Genomic DNA, 19,050 nt, shown 5'->3' on the forward strand with positions numbered 1-19,050 from the left:
CCGAAAAGATCATACACCACAACCAAGTGGGATTTATCCCAGGGATTCAAGGATGGTTCGATATTCATAAATCAGTAAATGTAATACATCACATAAACAAAAGCAAAGACAAAAACTTCATGATCATATAAATAGATGAGGAAAAACTTTTGATAAGTTAGAACACCCATTTATGATAAAGGTACTCAGAAAAATGTGAATAGAGGGAGCATTCTTCAATATAATAAAGGCCATATATGAAAGACCTACAGCCAATATCATACTCAATGGGCAAAAGCTAAAATCTTTTCCACTAAGATCAGGAACAAGACAAGGTTGTCCACTTTCACCACTTCTATTCAATATAGTATTGGAAGTTCTAGCCACAGTGATCAGACAAGAAAAGGAAATAAAAGGCATCCAAATTGGAAAGGAGGAAACGAAACTGGCATTATTTGCAGATGATATGATAGTGTAAATAAAAAATCCTATAGCCTCTACCAAAAAACTGCTCGAACTACTAAGTGAATTTGGCAAAACAGCGGGATACAAAGTCAATATCCAGAAATCAAAGGCATTTTTGTCTACCAACAATGAAACAGCAGAAGCAGAAATCAAGAAAAAAAATCCCATTCAATATAGCAAAAACAAAAATAAAATATCTGGGAATAAACCTAACCAAGGAAGTAAAAGACCTGTATGCAGAAAACTACACAACACTGGAGAAAGAAATCAAGGAAGACACAAATGGAAACATATACCGTGTTAATGGACTGGAAGAATTAACATCATCAAAATGTCCATACTACCCAAAGCAATTTACAGATTCAATTCAATACCTATTAAAGTATCAATGGCATATTTCACAGACATAGAACAAACACTTCAAAAATTTATATGGAACCATAAGAGACCCGAATAGCAGCTGTGGTTTTGAGAAAGGAGAACAAAGTATGAGGATCACAATACCCAATATCAAACTGTATTACAAGGCCACTGAAATCAAAACAGCCTGGTACTGGCATAAAAACAGGCACATAGACCAATGGAATAGAACAGAGAGCCCAGAAATAAACCCATATCTCTACAGTCAATTAATATTTGACAAAGGGGGCAGTAATATGAAATGGAGTAAAGATAGCCTCTTCAACAAATGGTGTTGAGAGAACTGGACAGCTACATGCAAAAAAATGAAACTCGAGCACCAACTTACACCATACACCAAAATTAATTTAAGGTGGATAAAAGACTTAAATATAACCCGAGAAACCATTAAAGCCCTAGAGAAGAGCATTGGCAGGAAAATCTCAGATATTCCACGCAGCAAGATTTTTACTGATATGTCCCCTAGAGCAAGGGGCATAAAGGAAAGACTAAACAAATGGGATCTCATGAAAATTAAAAGCTTCTGCATGGCTGAGGAAAATAGTATCAAGATAAAAAGAGAAGCAACTTTTTTGGAAAACATATTTGCCATTGATACCTCAGACAAAGGTTTAATCTCCAAAATATACAAAGAACTCACATGAGTCCACTCAAAGAAGACAAGCAACCCAATTAAAAAATGGGAAAAGGACTTGAACAGACACTTCTCCAAGGAGGACATACAGAGGATCCAGAGACACATGAAAAGATGCTCAATATTGCTAGCTATCAGAGAGATGCAAATTAAAACCACAATGAGATACCCCTTTACACCAGTCAGAATGGCTATCATAAACAAAGAAACAAACAACAAGTGCTGGAGAGGTTGTGGGGGAAAGAGGATGCTAGTTCACTGTGGGTGGGATTGCAGACTGGTACAACCACTGTGGAAAACAGTATGGAACTTTCTCAGAAAACTAAAAATTGACCTGCCCTTTGACCCAGGAATTCCACTGCTGGGATTATATCTTAAGAACCCTGAAACAGTAATCGAAAAGAACCTATGCACCCCAATGTTCACAGCAGCACAATTTCCAATAGCCAAGAGTTGGAAGCAACCTAGATGCCCATCGGTAAATGACTGGATCAAAAAACTATGGTACAGCCCTGGTACAGCCCTGGCTGGTGTAGCTCAGTGGATTGAGCACGGGCCTGTGAACCACACGATCGCGGTTCGATTCCCAGTCAGGGCACATGCCTGGGTTGCAGGCGAGTTCCCAGCAGGGGACTCATGAGAGGCAACCATACATTGATGTTTCTCTCCTTCTCTCCTTCCTTTCCTCTCTAAAGATAAATAAATAAAATCTTTTTTAAAAAAAACCTATGGTACATTTACACAATGGAATTCTATGCTGCAGAAAGGAAGAAGGAGCTCCTATCGTTTGCAACATCATGGATGGAACTGGAAAGCATTATGCTGAGCGAAATAAGCCAGGCAGTGAAAGACAAATACCATATGATATCACCGTTAACAGGAATCTAAACAGCAAAAAAAACAAGCAAGCAAAATATGACCAAAGACACTGAAATACGGAACAGGCTGAGAGGAACCAGAGGCGAGAGGGGAGAGAATCACAGGGGAAAACGGGAAGGACTCACATGAACAAGTATAAAGGACACATGGACAATAACTAAGGTGGGGGCAGAAATGGGAGGGAGGTGGGGAGCACTGAGGGGTGCATGGCTGGGAATATAAGACAGAAAACTGTACTCGAACAAGAATTAAATAAAAATAAAGAAAGAAAAGATAAAAATAAGAACTGAAGAAAACGAGGAGAGGCTTAGGAACCTCCAGGATATCTTCAAACTTTCCAACATCCGAATTATAGGGTACCAGTAGGGGAAGAGGAAGTGCAACAGTGGAAACCTTATTTGAACAAATAATAAAGGAGAACTTCCCCAATCTGGCAAAGGAAATAGACTTCCAGAAAGTCCAGGATGGTCATAAGAGTCCCAAAGAATTTGGAGCCAAAGAGGAACACACCAAGGCACATCATAATTACATTAGCCATGATTAAAATGAAGAAGAGAATCCTAGAAGCAGCAAGAGATAAGGGGACAGTCACCTACAAAGGACTTCCCATCAGACTGTCAGCAGATTTCTTAAAAGAGCCCTTACAGGCAAGAAGGGGCTGGAAAGAAGTATTCCAAGTCATGAAATGCAAGGACCTACATCCACGATTGCTCTATCCAGCAAAGCTTTCAAGTAGAATGTAAGGGCAGATAAAGTGCTTCTCAGATAAGGTCAAATTCAAGGAGTTCATCATCACCAAGCCCTTATTATATGAAATGTGAAAGGGACTTATCTAAGAAAAAGAGGATAAAAAATATGAACTGTGAAAGGACAGGAAACACATAGTTATTAACAAGCACACCTAAAACAAAAGCAAACTAAGAGGACAGCTAGATCAGGAGCGGAACCATAGAAATGGAGATCACATAGAGGGTTAGGAACAGGGGAGTGGGAGGAGGAGAGATGGGGGAGAAGGTACAGAGAATAAGTAGGATAGATGGTAGGTGGAAAATAAACAGGGGAGGACAAGAATAGTATGGAAAATATGGAATCTAAAGAACTTGTGACACATGGACATAAACTAAACGAGGGGATGATGGCAGTGGGGGTGTGCTGGGTGGAGGGGAATGAAGAGGGGAATGGGACAACTGTAATGGTATAATCAATAAAATATATTTAAAAAATTTTAAGTTCAACAGCTGAAAATCTTTTTCTAATTATATTTTATTGATTATACTATTACAGTTGTCCCACTTTCCCCCTTCATTCCTCTACCCTGCATATCCTCTCCCACCCACATTCCCCCCCTTTAGTTCATGTCCAAGGGTCACATTTGTAAGTTCTTGGCTCCTACATTTCTCACAGTATTCTTACCCTCCCCTGTCTATTTTCTACCTACCATCTATGCTACTTATTCTCTGTACCTTTTTCCCTTTGCTCCTCCCACTCCTCTGTTGATAGCTGTCCATGTGTCCTCCATTTCTGTGGTTCTGTTCATGTTCTAGTTGTTTGCTTAGTCTGTTTTTGTTTCTGTTTTAGGTGTGGTTTTTAATTATTGTGAGTTTGCTGTCATTTTACTGTACATGTTTTTCCTCTTCATTTTCCTAGGTAAATCCCTTTAACATTTCATATAATAAGGGCCTGATGATGATGAACTCCTTGAACTTGACCTTATCTGAGAACCATTTTATTTGCCCTTCCATTCTAAATGAAAGCTTTGCCAGATAGAGCAATCTTGGATGTAGGTTCTTGCCTTTCATGACTTGGAATACTTCTTTCCAGCCCCTTCTTGCCTGTAAGGTCTCTTTTGAGAAATCAGCTGAGTCTGATGGGAACTCCTTTGTAGGTAACTCTCTCATTTTCTCTTGCTGCTTTTAAGATACTCTCCTTACGTTTAATCTTGTCTAATGTAATTATGATGTGCCTTAGTGTGTTCCTCTTTGGGTCCAACTTCTTTGGGACTCTCTGAGCTTCCTGGACTTCCTGAAAGTCTATTTCCTTTGCCAGATCAAGGAAGTTCTTTATTATTTGTTCAAACAACTTTTCCACTTGTTACTCTTCCTCTTCCCCTTCTGGTATCCCTATAATTCAGAAGTTGGAAAGTTTAAAGGTGTCCTGGAGATTCCCAACCATCTGCTCATTTTTTCTAAATGTTATTTTCTCATTCTTTTCTGATTGGATGTTTCTTTTTCCTTGTGGTCCACAATGTTGATTTGAGTCCCAGTTTTCTTCCCATCACTATTGATTCTCTGTGCATTTTCCTTTATTTCACTAAGTGTAGCCTTCACTTTTTCATCTAATTTGCAACCAAACTCAACCAGTTGTGTGAGCATCTTGATTACCAGTTGTTGGAACTGTGCATCTGATAGGTTAGCTATCTCTTCATCATCTAGTTGTATTTTTTTCTGGAGTTATGACCTGTTCTTTTGTTTGGGCCATTTTTTTGTCATGCCTGTTATGCAGTGAGGGGCAAAGCCTTAGATGTTCACCAGGGCAGGGCAACCCAGTTGCTGGGGTGTTTCGCTGTATGCTGTACGTGGGGCAGGGGTTGGAGAGGGAACAATGGCACTTGCTCTGCTCTCTGCTGGATTTCAGTCACTTCCCCTGCTTCCTGAAAACAAATTGGGCCCTTCTGGTGTTGATTTTCATATGGGTGAGTTTCTATGTGTCCTGGGACCCTGTGGGTCTCTCCAACAAACTCTCCTGTGGGGCTGGTAGTTTCTCCTGGCACCTCAACCCCCACAGGTGTTTTTTCAAGCGGTGTTTTGAGGCTTTATTTCCCTGCTCTAGGAGCCTGGGTTGCGTTGTCTGTCCCGCTCCCCAATTTCGCCTTGTTTATCTGTGTGTGAATATGGGACCCAATGCTCTGCACCCGTCTACACTCTGCCACCTTGCTGGGTCCACCAGGGGTTGCTTTATGCATCCTAGGTCTGCCAAGTACAGCTTTGTGCACCTGGTCCACCCGCTGCCACCTTGCGCGCTGGGGGTCTGCCAGCTGTCCTGCTTCAAGCCCTTTCCGTCCCAGCTTCCTGACTCCACTCCTCCTACCAGTTTGGATGAATGTGTCTACTTTAACTCCTTGGTTGTCAGACTTCCATCCAGTTCAATTTTCTGTAAGTATTGTTTTTTTGTTTTGTTTTTTTTAATTGTTGTCCTTATTTTGGTTGTGCAAGGAGACACAGTGTGTCTTGTACATTTGCAAATAGAGGGGAGAAAGATGTAAACCATTATGAAAAGTTTACTAGCTATAGACAAAGGGGATGGCGGAAGGCTAAGAAGGGTAGTTCTAGGATAGGTCCAGCACAGCCCACAAAGCATATGTGTAAACAATCAGTAGAGGCTTCTGGGGTTCCATGATGCTTGGATATTTTCTCTTCTTAGGTCATCTCAGAAGTAGCGACTAGAAGTTAATTTTAAAATTGCAACACACATTAAGCAGTATGAGCAATCTTTTGTCAGAGCTGGCCCACAGCTATTAATAGGCTAACTGTTCTCCTTCTCTCTGTCCAGCCACTGTAATTTTAATTTAGAACAACTTGGAATTTTTTTCTTGTCACTGCAATTAGGTTAGGTATTAAGCCTTTGGTGATGTGAGCTAAACACAGGTGACTTTATTTGGGACCGGTTATTTCTTTTTAACAGATGTTTCTGAGTTCTGTGAGCTGCTCTAGCAAATTAATCAAACCCACGTTGGGGGTTGTTGGGACTTCCAATCTGTAGCTGGTTGGTTAGAAGCACAGGAACTGGCATGTGGGGTATGCATGTGGGATCTGACACTATCTCCAGAGGTAGGTAGTGTTAGAATTGATTTGAATTTTAGAATACCCAGCCAGTGTTCGAGAATTGCTTGTTGGTGTGGGGAACTGACCCTCCAACAAATACATATAGGAATTGAGGACAGAATCCTTTAGTAACAAATATTGTTCCAGGGAACCTACATTTAAGGAACGACCAATGCAGCAACACCCTTCCTCCCTGAACAGGGACCCAGAAACCACATAGACATAAGCAAGCACGCCAGTAGTAATGTACTTGAGGATGCACACAAGCTACCAACACTGCTTCCATAATTAGAACTCATTTGCCCAGTGATTATCCAGATTTAGAAAAGTCATTCCTAGGCACATTATTTTCACCAATGAGAATGGCATTGTGTCAAGAATCTGGAGAAGCTGAAGAGCTGGTCACAAGCAGGCAAGCCAAACATGAAGAATGGATGAAATCAGATTGAGACTTCAAAGAAAACTCAGTATTGTCTAACACATTATATTATGCTATTGCACCAATGGCTACCCTTCATGCCATGAATATATATTCATTCTAACAATGTCACTCTTACTGAAATACAAGTGATAGCTCGCATGAGAGGAGACAATTAAAATAAACCTGGACTTAAAGGAAAACACTATAGTGTACAAAATCCTCATCAAAACCAAATATAATAAGTGTATTTGAAGCAGAGTTCACAAGCCATGTAAAATCAAACTTACTAGCTGGCATTCCGTAAAGGAGAGCTTTCCTTTTTTACTCCCTTTTCTCTTGTTTATGCATTTTTATTTATGTAATGGGTTATAATTAATTTCAGATATTATTGATGACACAGGGAAAAGAATTATATTAAGTAGTTTTTAAACATTCTAACTGTATAATTAAAGGAATCTACTCTAAAACAAGGGCTGGTAAACTTTTTCTGTAAAGGACCAGATAGTAAATAGAGTCAATCCTTATCATTTGTGGATTCCCATATTTTCAAACTTATCCACTGGCTAAAATTTATTTGTAATCTCAAAGTCAATACTCAGTCACTTTTGGTCATTCACAGACATGTGAAGAGTTGAAAAATGAGTCCCTTGATGCACATGTTCTCAGCTAAACACAAACAAGACAACCCTCTGCCTTATTTAGGTTCTTATATCATAACCAAGTATCTTTTTGCACAGCCTATTCAGTACCCTGTTTTCTAATTTTTGTGTGTTTTATTGGTGGTTTTGCTGTTTAAAATGTTCCCAAGGATAGGGCTAAAGTGATGTCTAGTGTTCCTAAATACAAAAAGGCTGTGCTATGCCTTACAGAGAAAATACATGTTAGATAAACCTCATGCAGGCATGAGTTATAGTGCTGTTGGTCATGAGTTCAATGTTAAAGAACTCAACAATCTATAAAAAGTATCTATGAACAGAAACACATAAACTGAGGTTGTGTATTGATTGATGAAAATGTTGTGACTAGACGTTTGCATGAAACTAACCCAGTATTTCCCATAGAAGGAATGGTTCCCTAACTCAGTGTCTGCAATGACTTTATAGAATACAACCACTGTGAATAATGAGAATCAATTGTATTTTAGGCTCTACAGGCCTTTCAATCTACTAACTACTCAATTCTGCCCTTGTAACTAAAATGCAGTCATAGACAATACATAAATGAGCATAGCTATGTTCCAATCAAACTTTATTTATAGATGCTGAAATTTGAAGTGCATAATTTTCACACCTAACAAAATATCCTTCTTTTGATTTTTTTATCCATTCAGAAATAGAGGCACCATTATTTCATTAGCTATACATTAGCTATTTATTAGCTATATAACAGGTGGTGGGCCAAATCTGGCCTATAAGCTGTACTTTGACAACCCCAGTTTAGAACTACAATCTAAATTGTTATTTACTAGCATTATTGTTAGTAATAATATTGGCAATGCAACTTTAAACTATTTTATGGTAAATCTAAATTAATGCAAATAAATAAATGTCAATATTACTAAGAACCAGGATTTATAAAGAAACAACTGTTAAAGGGACAGAAATATAGAAGAAAAAGTAAGAATAAAACCCAGTAATGTTAGCATGAACTCATGCTTTGAGTCTTAAACAAGTTTCTTGCTCTCCTTTAACAAAGAAGAGAGCCTGACTTAGAACACAAGATGTTTGAATCCCTTGATCTTGGGGTGTCTGCTCTAGCTGATGGGGGAACTCAAGAGTTGGGAAATTTTAGTTTCAGGGAATAGTTAAGAAGCCCAGTAGTTAATGCATGTAAAAAGCTATTGTTTCAGGAATTGAAGGTACAGCCATCCTGACTCCAGGAGACCACAAGCCAGTCAACTTTTGTGCTCCGTAAGCATCAAGAGAGTACCTGAGCCATTGTGTTCCAGGGAGAGACAGTCCACCGCCCAGGACACAGAAAAAGAAAATCACCCACGACACAGGACAGAGGACCCAAATAGAAAAATCACTGGTCACCATATAATAGAATATTAGGGAAATTGCCAGACTGTAGCTTTTATCTGATTAACCTATATCCTGAATTTCAAATCCCTTACCTACACTTTTTCCTTAGGCTGGCTTGAAAGGAAAAGTAAGACTAACAAGTGCACATAACCCACCGTCTTCTCAGATCCCTGGCCATCTGAATAAAGTGCCTCTAAAGATTCAATTCCTGTCTCTGTTTATTGGCTCTGGTAGTGACAGGCAGCACCAACACCAGCTTTTCAGGTTTCATAGCTATACTGCTTCCTTTTATGTAAAAAAAATTTTTTTTCTCTTAGTCTAGGACTTCTCCAATCTTCCCAACAAAATCTCCTCAATACTAAGAAGGAAGGAAAGCCACGAGAATCTGGAGCAGAAGAAAATCAACTACTGTAGTCCACAGCAGGACTACCCTTTGAAAACATATTTTTAAAGCTACACTTTTTAACATTTTTCTCCTTGATAAACCTGACATTAAGTGTAAAACAAATACATAATTCTTCAGAAAAATCAGTTTTTCCACTGAATCCTTCAATAACATTTGTATTTCTAGATGCAACATTCTTTTCTCTATTTCAGCATTGCATGAAGTGAGTTTCTGGGTCACACCAGTCATCCAGATAGCCACTTGTTCCAGTTCCACAAGGACAAGTCAGAAGTGCACATACTCGCCCTGGCTGGCGCGGCCTGCGAACCACACGATCGTGGTTTGATTCCCAGTCAGGGCACATGCCTGGGTTGCAGGCCGGTTCCCTGCAGGGTACTCACGAGAGGCAACGGTAACCATACATTGATATTTCTCTTCTCTCCTTCCCTTCCCCTCTAAAGACAAATAAATAAAATCTTTAAAAAAAAGAGAAGTGCACATACTCATCACACAATCAGGTGGGCTGTGCCTCAGGCACACACTAAAGGATTCATACTCACGGCATGCAAATAAAAACAAATATCTCCGTATGGCCCCAAACTTAGGACAAAGAGGATGAACCCCTGTATTCTTTGGCACGCTACAGGATTAACCGGCTCACTCAAGCCTTGGGCGGGACTGATGCTCCACCCCCTGAGGCTGGCCACGCCTGCGCACTTAGAGCGTGTAACCGAAGCTCCCAGCAAACCCTGCGTGTGGCCCATTAGGGCCCTGGGGCTTTGGAGCCCTCCCTTCCACTGGGTGCTGGTGTGTAATGGGTTCGGATGCCAAGGTGAGCGGTCCTGGCACGGAGCGTTGGCTCCGGCCTTCCGTAGGAAAGGCATTGCGGCTAGAGGATGTTGAGGGGAAAGGCAAGGCACCACCGCGGAGTGTTGGGAGCTCCGCATTTCAGGTCCGAGTGTGCGTGACCGCGGTGTAACTGGGGGGTGGAGGGAGGGAGATGCAGCATCAGCACTATGCGCGGTTGTGTGGCCATGTTTAGTGGGAGCAGGTGTTTGTCGCACGGAATTGGGTTCGGAGCTTCTTGTATGACGGAAGGTGGCAGTGACTTGTGTGACTACGGCCCTCAGCGTCACAGCTGAATCTCTGCCTTCTAGCCTCCCAAGTCCAGCCGCAGAGAAATTGCCCCCCGTCAGATACCTGGGTGCCAGTTAAAAGATTTCCAGCAAAAAGACCCCATCTTGGGATAAGGATGTTGGAACTGAACGTGCCTCTCAGGCTGGCCCTGGGCAAAATTCCACTGCACTTCATCTTCGCGTGCCCGCGGACCCACATGTACTCACACACTTTGAGCTCCGAGGGTTCCTCCTGCAGGTCTCAGTACCGTGGAGTTCCCTGCGTACAATCGCTATGAAGTTTCCAGTCCCGCACATCCGTGACTTGGTCTTTCTCTAAGGGTCATCCGTACTCTCTCTCTCACTTCACTCTGTATTTGTGTGGATGGTGGATGGTGGGGATAGGTGTGGTTGTGATGCGCCCTGATTGAGCCAGGTTGGGCTGGGATGCAAGAAAAGCCTGTTGTCTTAAGATTCCCTACTTCCTCAGTCCTATCAAATTCTAAGAAAAGGCCTCTGAGGAGAACGAGACGGAATGAATTTCTATTGCCCATTTAAAAGTCAAGATCAAGGCTAGTGAGTGTTTTCTCGTGTTCTGTGAAATGCATTTTTATGGCTTAGGGCATGGCAACATTTGCTTAAATGGCTTTTGAGTTGATATCTAGGACCCCTCCCTAGTGCCTATCAGCACATATTCATTTGGCAGATAATTCCATTACGGTCTTTTTATAACTCTATGTAAAGCTCTTAGAACAATGATTGATACTTGTTCCTAAGTACTTAATAAACATTAGCTATTTGTTGTTAAATGGTGGTTTTGGGCAATTCCCTATCTGCTCCAGTGGATCTGGAAAAATGAAAATATCAAGCTAATTGTGTTGGGTATTTTCTAATAAAAAAAAAAGATGTTCAAATGGTCTAGAACAGGAATTCATGATGATAGGTAATTTAAATCTGTTTGAGGCTTTCAGAGAACCAGAAACTCTTTGAAATTGTATGTTAAATTGTTGTATATATTTTTTAATGTGCTATTTTTCTGGGAAGAAGTCTGTAATGTAATGAGGTCATCAAACATGACCCAGAAAGATTCAGATCCACTGGCCTAGAATCAAAGACTAATAATATCTGAGAATATTCTTTGAAATAATCTTATATAAATTAGTGTTTAACAGTAGGAAATTATTAAATAAGTCACACTCCATTCTTGTCTCAGGCATATAGACTCACATTTCTTTAAACAACTGGAAAGTACTCCTCCCCAACTTTGTTTTTTATTTTATTTGGATGGAAATAGTTTAATGTTTCTTTCTTTTTCTCCACAAAACCGGAATATCTTTATTTATTTTTCTTTACACTATAAGCAAGAAAAAATATAATCCAAGATTGTTGCAGACCCTGTCCAGCAGAGTCCACCTGTTGTGGCTGACGACGAGAATGAATGCACAGGCGACAACAATCCTGTGCAGAAAAAGGGAACAGTGTGACTACTCTCTCTAGGGGAGAATACCTATGGGTGCCTCAGCCACTCCCTCAACAGGGGAGTGCCTCGACCCTGGTCTAGACAGGCTTTTATTGTTTTCTTGGGGTCTTACATCAGAGAAAGATTTATTATCTATTACATAGAATATTATTGTCTACACTTTAGATACAATCAAGAAAATGAAAATAACATGCAGAGGGGAGTGGCAGTGAGCTGATTAGTTCTGTCCTCGGGAAAACTCATACAGGCTTTGGAAATTACCTTGAAGATAGACAATACACATTTGTTGTTTTAGACCAGGGTGATGGAGTTTTAGCAAGAGCAAGCCATAACAATCTGTATGCATTTTCTAGGCCTGATTCCCACGGGAAAACTCAGTTTGAAGGTCTGGCTCCTGCCCACCACTTCTCTTCTGTGGGTTTTCTGTACAGATCTGAGTCACATTTGCCAGGCCAAAACAAACCAGTTCCCTATACAAGGTGATTTTATAAAATGGTGAATGTAGGGAAACAGAATTTTTGTTTCTTTTTTAAAATTTAAATTATTTTATTGTTTTGTTAATATGTTTTATTGATTATGCTATTACAGTTGTTTCACTCACCCGCTTCAACACCTCCACCCTGCATGCCCCCTCCCACCCATATTTCTCCCCTTCAGTTGATGTCCATGCGTCATACTTGTAAGTCCTTTGGCTTCTACATTTCCCATACTATTCTTACCCTCCCCTGTCTATTTTCTACCTACCATCTATGCTACTTATTCTCTGTACCTTTTCCTCCTATTTCCCCCTCCCACTCCCCTATTGATACCACTCAATGTGATTCCATTTTTGTGGTTGTTCTAGTTGTCCTGTGCCTGTTCTAGTTGTTTGCTTAGTTTGTTTTTGTTTTTGTTTTAGGTATGGTTGTTAATAATTGTGAGTTTCCTGTCATTTTACTGTTCATATTTTTGTCTTCTTTTTCTTAAATAAATTCTTTTAGCATTTCATATAATAAGGGCTTGATAATGATGAACTCCTTTAATTTGACCTTATCTGGGATGCACTTTATCTGCCCTGCCATTCTAAATGAATAAATTATTTTATTGTTCAATTACAGTTGTCTGTATTTTCTCCACACCTTTTCCTGCCATCCCCTCCAAACCCACCTCACTCCCTTGCTTCCACCCTCCCCCTGGGTTTTCTCCCTGTGTCCCCTATACTAGTTCCTGAAAAACCTTCTGCCCACAGTTCCCTCCCCACCTCCTCTCTGGCTATTGTTATATTGGTCCTAATTTCAATAACTCTAGTTATATTTTGTTTGCTTTCTTCTTTTGTTGATTATGTTCCAGTTAAAGTTGAGATCATGTGGTATTTGTCCCTCACCACCTGGCTTATTTCACATAGCATAATGCTCTCCAGTTCCATCCATGCTGTTGCAAAGGGTAGGAGCTCCTTTTTCTCTGCTGGGTAGAATTCCACTGTGTAAATGTACCATAGTTTTTTGATCCACTCATTTGCTGGTGGGCACTTACCTTGTTTCCAGCACTTGGCTATCGTAAATTGTGCTGCTATGAACATTGGGGTGCATAGGTTCTTTTGGACTGGTGTTTCAGGGCTCTTAGGGTATAATCCCAGCAGCAGAATGGCTGGGTCAAAAGGTATGTCTATTTTTAGTTTTCTGCGGAAATTCCATACTGCTTTCCACAGCGGCTGCGCCAGTCTGCATTCTTACCAACAGTGCACTAGGGTTCCCTTTTCTCCACATCCTCCCCAACACTTGTTTGTTGATTTGTTTACGTTGGCCATTCTGACTGGTGTGAGGTGGTATCCTATTGTGGTTTTAATTTGCATCTCTCTGATGGCTAGTGATGCTGAGCATTTTTTCATGTGTCACTGGGCCCTCTGTATGTCCTCCTTGGAGAAGTGTCTGTTCAAGTCTTTTGCCCACTTTTTAATTGTTTTTTTTTCTTCATAGAGTAGGGTTGTGGGAGTTCTTTAAATATTTCGGAGATCAAGCCCTTGTCCAAGGTCTCATTGGCAAATATATTTTCCCATACGGTTGGCTCTCTTTTCATTTTAATGCTGTTTTCTTTAACCATGTAGAAGGTTTTTAATGTGATGAGGTCCCATTTGTTTATTCTTTCCTTTATGTCCCTTGCTTTAGGGGACATATCAGTGAAGCTGTTGCTTCTTGGACTGTCTGAGACTTTCCTGCCAATGTTTTCCTCTAGGACTTTTATGGTGTTATGACTTCTATTTAACTCTTTTATCCACCTTGAATTTATTTTTGTGTATGGTGTAAGTTGGTGACCAAGTTTCATTTTTCTGCATGTAGCTGTCCAGATTTCCCAACACCATTTGTTCAAGAGGCTATTTTTGCTCCATTTTATGCTTCTTCCCTCTTTGTCAAATATTAATTGACCATAGAGACTTGGGTTTATTTCTGGGCTCTCTGTTCTGTTCCATTGGTCTCTGTATCTGTTTTTATGCTAGTACCAGGCTGTTTTGATTACAGTGGCCTTGTAATACAGTTTGATATCAAGTATTGTGATCCCTCCTGCTTTGTTCTTCTTTCCCAAAATTGCTGCAGTTATTCTGGGTTGTTTATGATTCCATATAAATTTTTGAAGTGTTTGTTCTATGTCTGTGAAATATGCCATTTGTACTTTAATAGGGATTGCATTGAATCTATACATTGTTTTGGGTAGTATGGCCATTTTGATTATATTAATTCTTCCAATCCATGAGCATGGTACATGCTTCCATTTGTTTGTGTCTTTCTTAATTTCTTTTGTCAGTGTTGTATAGTTTTCTTAGTACAGTTCTTTTCAATCCTTGGTTGGGTTTATTCCTAAGTACTTTATTTTTCTTTTTGCTATATTGAATGTTTTTTTTTCTTGATTTCTGTTTCTGATATTTTATAGTTGGTATACAAAAATGCCTTTGATTTCAGAGTATTGACTTTGCATTCTCCTATTTTGCCAAATTCACTTATTAGGTTGAGCAGTTTTTGGGTGTAGTCTATAGGATTTTTTCTGTACACTATCATGTCAACTGCAAACAATGGCAGTTTTGCTTCCCTCTTTTCAATTTAGTTGCCTTTTATTTCTTTTTCTTGTCTGATTACTATAGCTAGGACTTCCAGTACTGTGTTGAATAGGAGTGGTGAAAGTGGGCATCCTTGTCTTGTTCCTGATCTTATTGGGAAAGCTCTTAAGTTTTGTCCATAGAGTATGATGTTGGCTGTAGGTCTCATATGTTGAGGAATGCTCCCTCTATTTCCACTTTGCTGAGTGTTATCATAAATGGGTGTTGTACCTTATCAAATGCTTTTTCCACATCTATTGATATGATCATGTGATTTTTGTCTTTCGTTTTGTTTATGTGGTGTATTATGTTTCTTGATTTGTGGATATTTTACCATCATTGCATCCCTGGCATGAATCTCACTTGGTCATGGTGTATGATCTTTTTAAAATATGGCTGGATGTGGCTTACCAATATTTTCTTGAGGATTTTAGCATCTGTATTCATCAGCGAGTTGGCCTGAAGTTTTCTTTCTTTGTTATGTCTTTATCTGGTGTTGGGATTCAGATGATGTTGGCTTCATAAAAAGAGTTTGAGAGTCTTCATAAAAAGAGTCTTCCATCTTCTTGAATTTTTTGAAATAAACAGTGGAGGATGAGTGTTAGCCATTCCTTATGGTTTGTAAAATTCTCCTGTGAAATCATCTGGTCCAGGGGTTTTGTGTGTCAGAAGGTTTTTAATTACTGTTTCAATTTCATCAGGTGTTATAGGTCTGTTCAGGCTTTCTGCTTCTTCTTGAGTTTTGGAAGATTGTATTTTTCTAGAAATTTGTCCATTTTACCTAGGTTTTCAATTTCTTGGCATACAGTTCATTGTAGTAATTTCTTATAATCCTTTCTATTTCTGTGGTATCAGTTGTAATCTCTCCTGTTTCATTTCTGATTGTGTTTATTTGGGTCCTGTCTCTTCTTGATGAGTTCTGCTTGCCAATTTTGTTTATTTTTTCAAAGAACCATCTCCTGGATTCATTGATTTTTAGAATTGTGCTTTTAGTTTCCATGTTATTTAATTCTTCTCTGATCTTGGTCATTCTCTTCCTTCTACTTGCTCTGGGCTGTCTTTGTTGTTGTTCCTTGAGCTCTTGTAGGCATAGGGTTAGATTGTTTATTTGAAACGTTTCTGTATTTTTTTAGATAGACCTGTATTGCTATGAATTTCCCTCTCAGGACTGCCTTCACTGAGTCCCATAAGTTTTGGATTGTTTTGAGTTCATTTTCGTTTGTTTTTAGAAACTTTTTGATTTCTTCCCTAATTTTATTCTTGACCCATTCGTTGTTTAATAGCATGCTACTCAATCTCCATGATTTTGAGTGTTTTGGGTCTTTACTCTTGGGGTTGGTTTTTAGTTTCAGTTCTATGTGGTCAGAGAAAATGATTGATATGATTTCAGTTTTCTTAAGTTTGTCGAGGCTTGTTTTATGTCCTATCATGTGGTCTATCTTTGAAAATGTTCCATGTACATTTGAAAAGAATGTGTATTTAGCTTCTTTGGGGTGAAGGGTTCTGTATATATCAGTTAAATCCATTTCATCTGGGGCATTGTTCAGTGCCACAATATCTTTGTTGATATTTTGTTTGAAAGAGCTGTCCATTTTTGACAGTGGGGTGTAAAAATCTCCTAATATAATTGTATTGCTGTCAATATCTTTCTTTGAGTCCTCCAAGATTTTCTTTATGTATTTGAGTGCTCCTATGTTGGGTGCATATATATTTACTATGTTTATGTTTTCTTGATGGATTCTTCCCTTGAGTATTATGAAGTGACCTTCTGGGTCTTTTTTTATGCTTCTTTTTTTGAAGTCTGTTATGTCTGTTGTGACTATTGCTACCCCAGCTGTTTTTCCTGTCTATTTGCTTGAAAAATTTGTTTTCAGCCCTTCACTTTCAGTCTGTGTAGGTCTTTTGTTTTGAGGTGGGTCTCCTCTAGGCAGCATATGTGTGGACCATGATTTCTTATACATTGAGCTATTCTCTGTCTTTTCATTAGGGCATTTAATCCATTTACCTTTAAGGTTATTATTGATAGGCACTTATTCATTGCCATTTTTTCTACCTCTGTTCCTCTCTCTTTGACTGTGTTTCTTCCTGTTTTTAAAAGCAAACCCTTTAGCATCTGCTGTAGAGCAGGTTTGGAGCAGGTATATTTTTTGAAGCTACTTTTGTCCAGGGAAGTCCTTATTTTGCTTTGCATTTTAATTGAGAGCCTTGCTGGATAAAGTAGCCTTGGTTGCAGGCCTCTGGTTCTCATAAGTTGGAACATTTCTGTCCATTCTCATCTGGCTTGGAGTGTTTCCATTGAGAAGTTAGCTTCTAGTCTTATCAGGGCTCTCTTGTATGTTACTTCCTGTTTCTCCCTTGCTGCCTTTAGGATTCTCTCTTTGTCTTGGAATTTTGCCATTTTAATTATGACATTTCTTGAAGTGGGCCTGTTTGGATTCCTCTTGATTAGGACTGTGTGTGTTTCCTTGATTTGTGTGACTTTTTCTCTCATCCATTAGGGAAGTTTTTCATCATTGCTTTTTCAAATAGGTTTTCTATCCCTTGCTCTTCTTCTCCTTCTGGTATCTCTATTATACCAATATTATTACGTTTCATATTGTCCTGCATTAGTCTTAGTCTTTCCTCATTCTTTCTGAACCTCTTTTCTTTTTCTTGCTCATTCTGAATGTTTTTCCCTACCTTGTCCCTCAACTCACTGATCCAATCTTCTGCTTCATTGAGCCTGCTTTTGATTTCTTCTACTGTGTTCTTCAGTTCAGAAATTGTATTGTTCATTTCCTTTTGGCCGTTGTTGATAGTTTCTATTTCCTTTTTCATGTTGATATAGTTTGTGGTGAGTTTGTAGCTCCTGTGTAGTTTTTGGTAGCTCATTGTGAGCTCTTTGAGTTTCCTGATAACCAGTGCTTTTAATTCAATATCTGATAGTTGAATAGCCTCTATTTCATTTAGTAGCTTTCTGAGGCTTCCTCCTTTTCTTTCATTTGGGGATTGTTTCTTTGTCTTCCTGTTGTTTGTGAGACTCTTCTTGTTTGCCTCAGCTTCTTTAATTGATCTGTTCTGGCTCCCTGGGTTTATGGTGTGAAATTCTGTGGTAGAATACCTGTGAGGTTTAGTGGTGTGGTCTCCTTGATCTCCCAAGCTCACTGGTCTTGGGCTGTCCTTTAAGTTGGCTCTGTATATGTCTTTGGGTTTTGATTGTTGTTTGGTGGGTCTTTCCCACCCGCTGGTTAACTGAGGGTCACTCTTGTCCACCACCTCTTTATTGTGTTGTGCAGGCGTGGGCAGGTTGTGTTGAAGCTGGTTATTCCTTGTGTACAGGGTTTTGAAGATTCTCTCTTGCTGTTGTTCAGTTGTTTGTTCTGGGTAATTTCTCTATCATTTAGTTGTATTTCCAGATCAGTCCTCAGTGGAGGTTAGTGTGGCTTTCACTCCCTCCTTTACCGTCTTCCATTGTTATCTATTGGTGGTTCCTTTGTTAGTGGGTTTCCTCTTGCAACAGGTATCCTGGTATTCACAGCTTCCACCTACTCTTTATTGTGATCAGTTGGATGGGGAAGGCAAAATGGTTTAAGACAGCAAGAGTGTATTCTATGATATTTGCAGTACCAGCCCATAGAGAAGAGATAGGAGATTTTTTGTATATGTATAGTTTTACCTGTGATATTTTACCCAACTAGCCAGTTTTTTTAGGAACGGTGGAAAGAAGATAAGACTCTTATTGGGAAGAAGGATTGTGAGTTGGATCTAGAAAGCAGTGAGCTTTGGGAGGTTAGATTATGAGGTAAAGTGAGAGTAAAGGAGAGAAAATAGGTTTAGTGTGTGAGAGAATAGAGTACCCACCACAGTGATAAAGTTCAGGAAACTGTGAAGTGGCCTAAGGTCTGGGAGGGGTGCTGTGTAGTATTTACAATTGTATGGAACAGCTATTATTTACAGTAATAATGGAGCAACAATCATATGATAGAATCTATGTGATCTGGATAACCAGAATCGGAAGTATAGGACCTAGAGTAGTGTCCTAATGGAACACAAGTGAAAGACAGTAAATTAACAATGAGCTATGAAAGAGATATCAAGGGGAACCAGTCAAGTAATGCAATTTAACCAGCCAAGAAAAGAAGACTAAACAGGAAGAAGAAAAGTACAAAAATAGTAATACAATAAAAGATAAAAGAATGAGAAAAATATTAATACAAATATGCAGTAACTTATAACTTCTCTGTAGTATCAAAGTGAAATTTTTCTGATTGTCTCAGCTGTTGGGATGCCCCCACTTTGGATCCAACTCTGGTCTTTTCATAGTTCCAGGTTTTCTTTTGTCTCACTTGTGAGAATTACAAAAAAAAAAGAAGAAGAACAT

The 19,050-nt window shown here is 39.4% G+C and overlaps 1 protein-coding gene across 1 annotated transcript in view; it reads left to right on the forward strand.

Moving 5' to 3' along the window:
• The first annotated feature begins 9,766 nt into the window (after nucleotides 1-9,766).
• Nucleotides 9,767-19,050, forward strand: part of ZFP82 (ZFP82 zinc finger protein) — a 45,772-nt gene continuing 36,488 nt past the window's right edge. The window contains exon 1 of the mRNA XM_037040096.1: nucleotides 9,767-9,860. The gene's annotated coding sequence lies outside the window, so the exon portion shown is untranslated. The remainder of the gene's footprint in view (nucleotides 9,861-19,050) is intronic.

Source organism: Sturnira hondurensis, unplaced genomic scaffold, assembly GCF_014824575.4.
Source record: "Sturnira hondurensis isolate 20B ecotype Veracruz unplaced genomic scaffold, ASM1482457v3 Scaffold0002597, whole genome shotgun sequence".
Lineage (NCBI taxonomy): Eukaryota > Metazoa > Chordata > Mammalia > Chiroptera > Phyllostomidae > Sturnira > Sturnira hondurensis.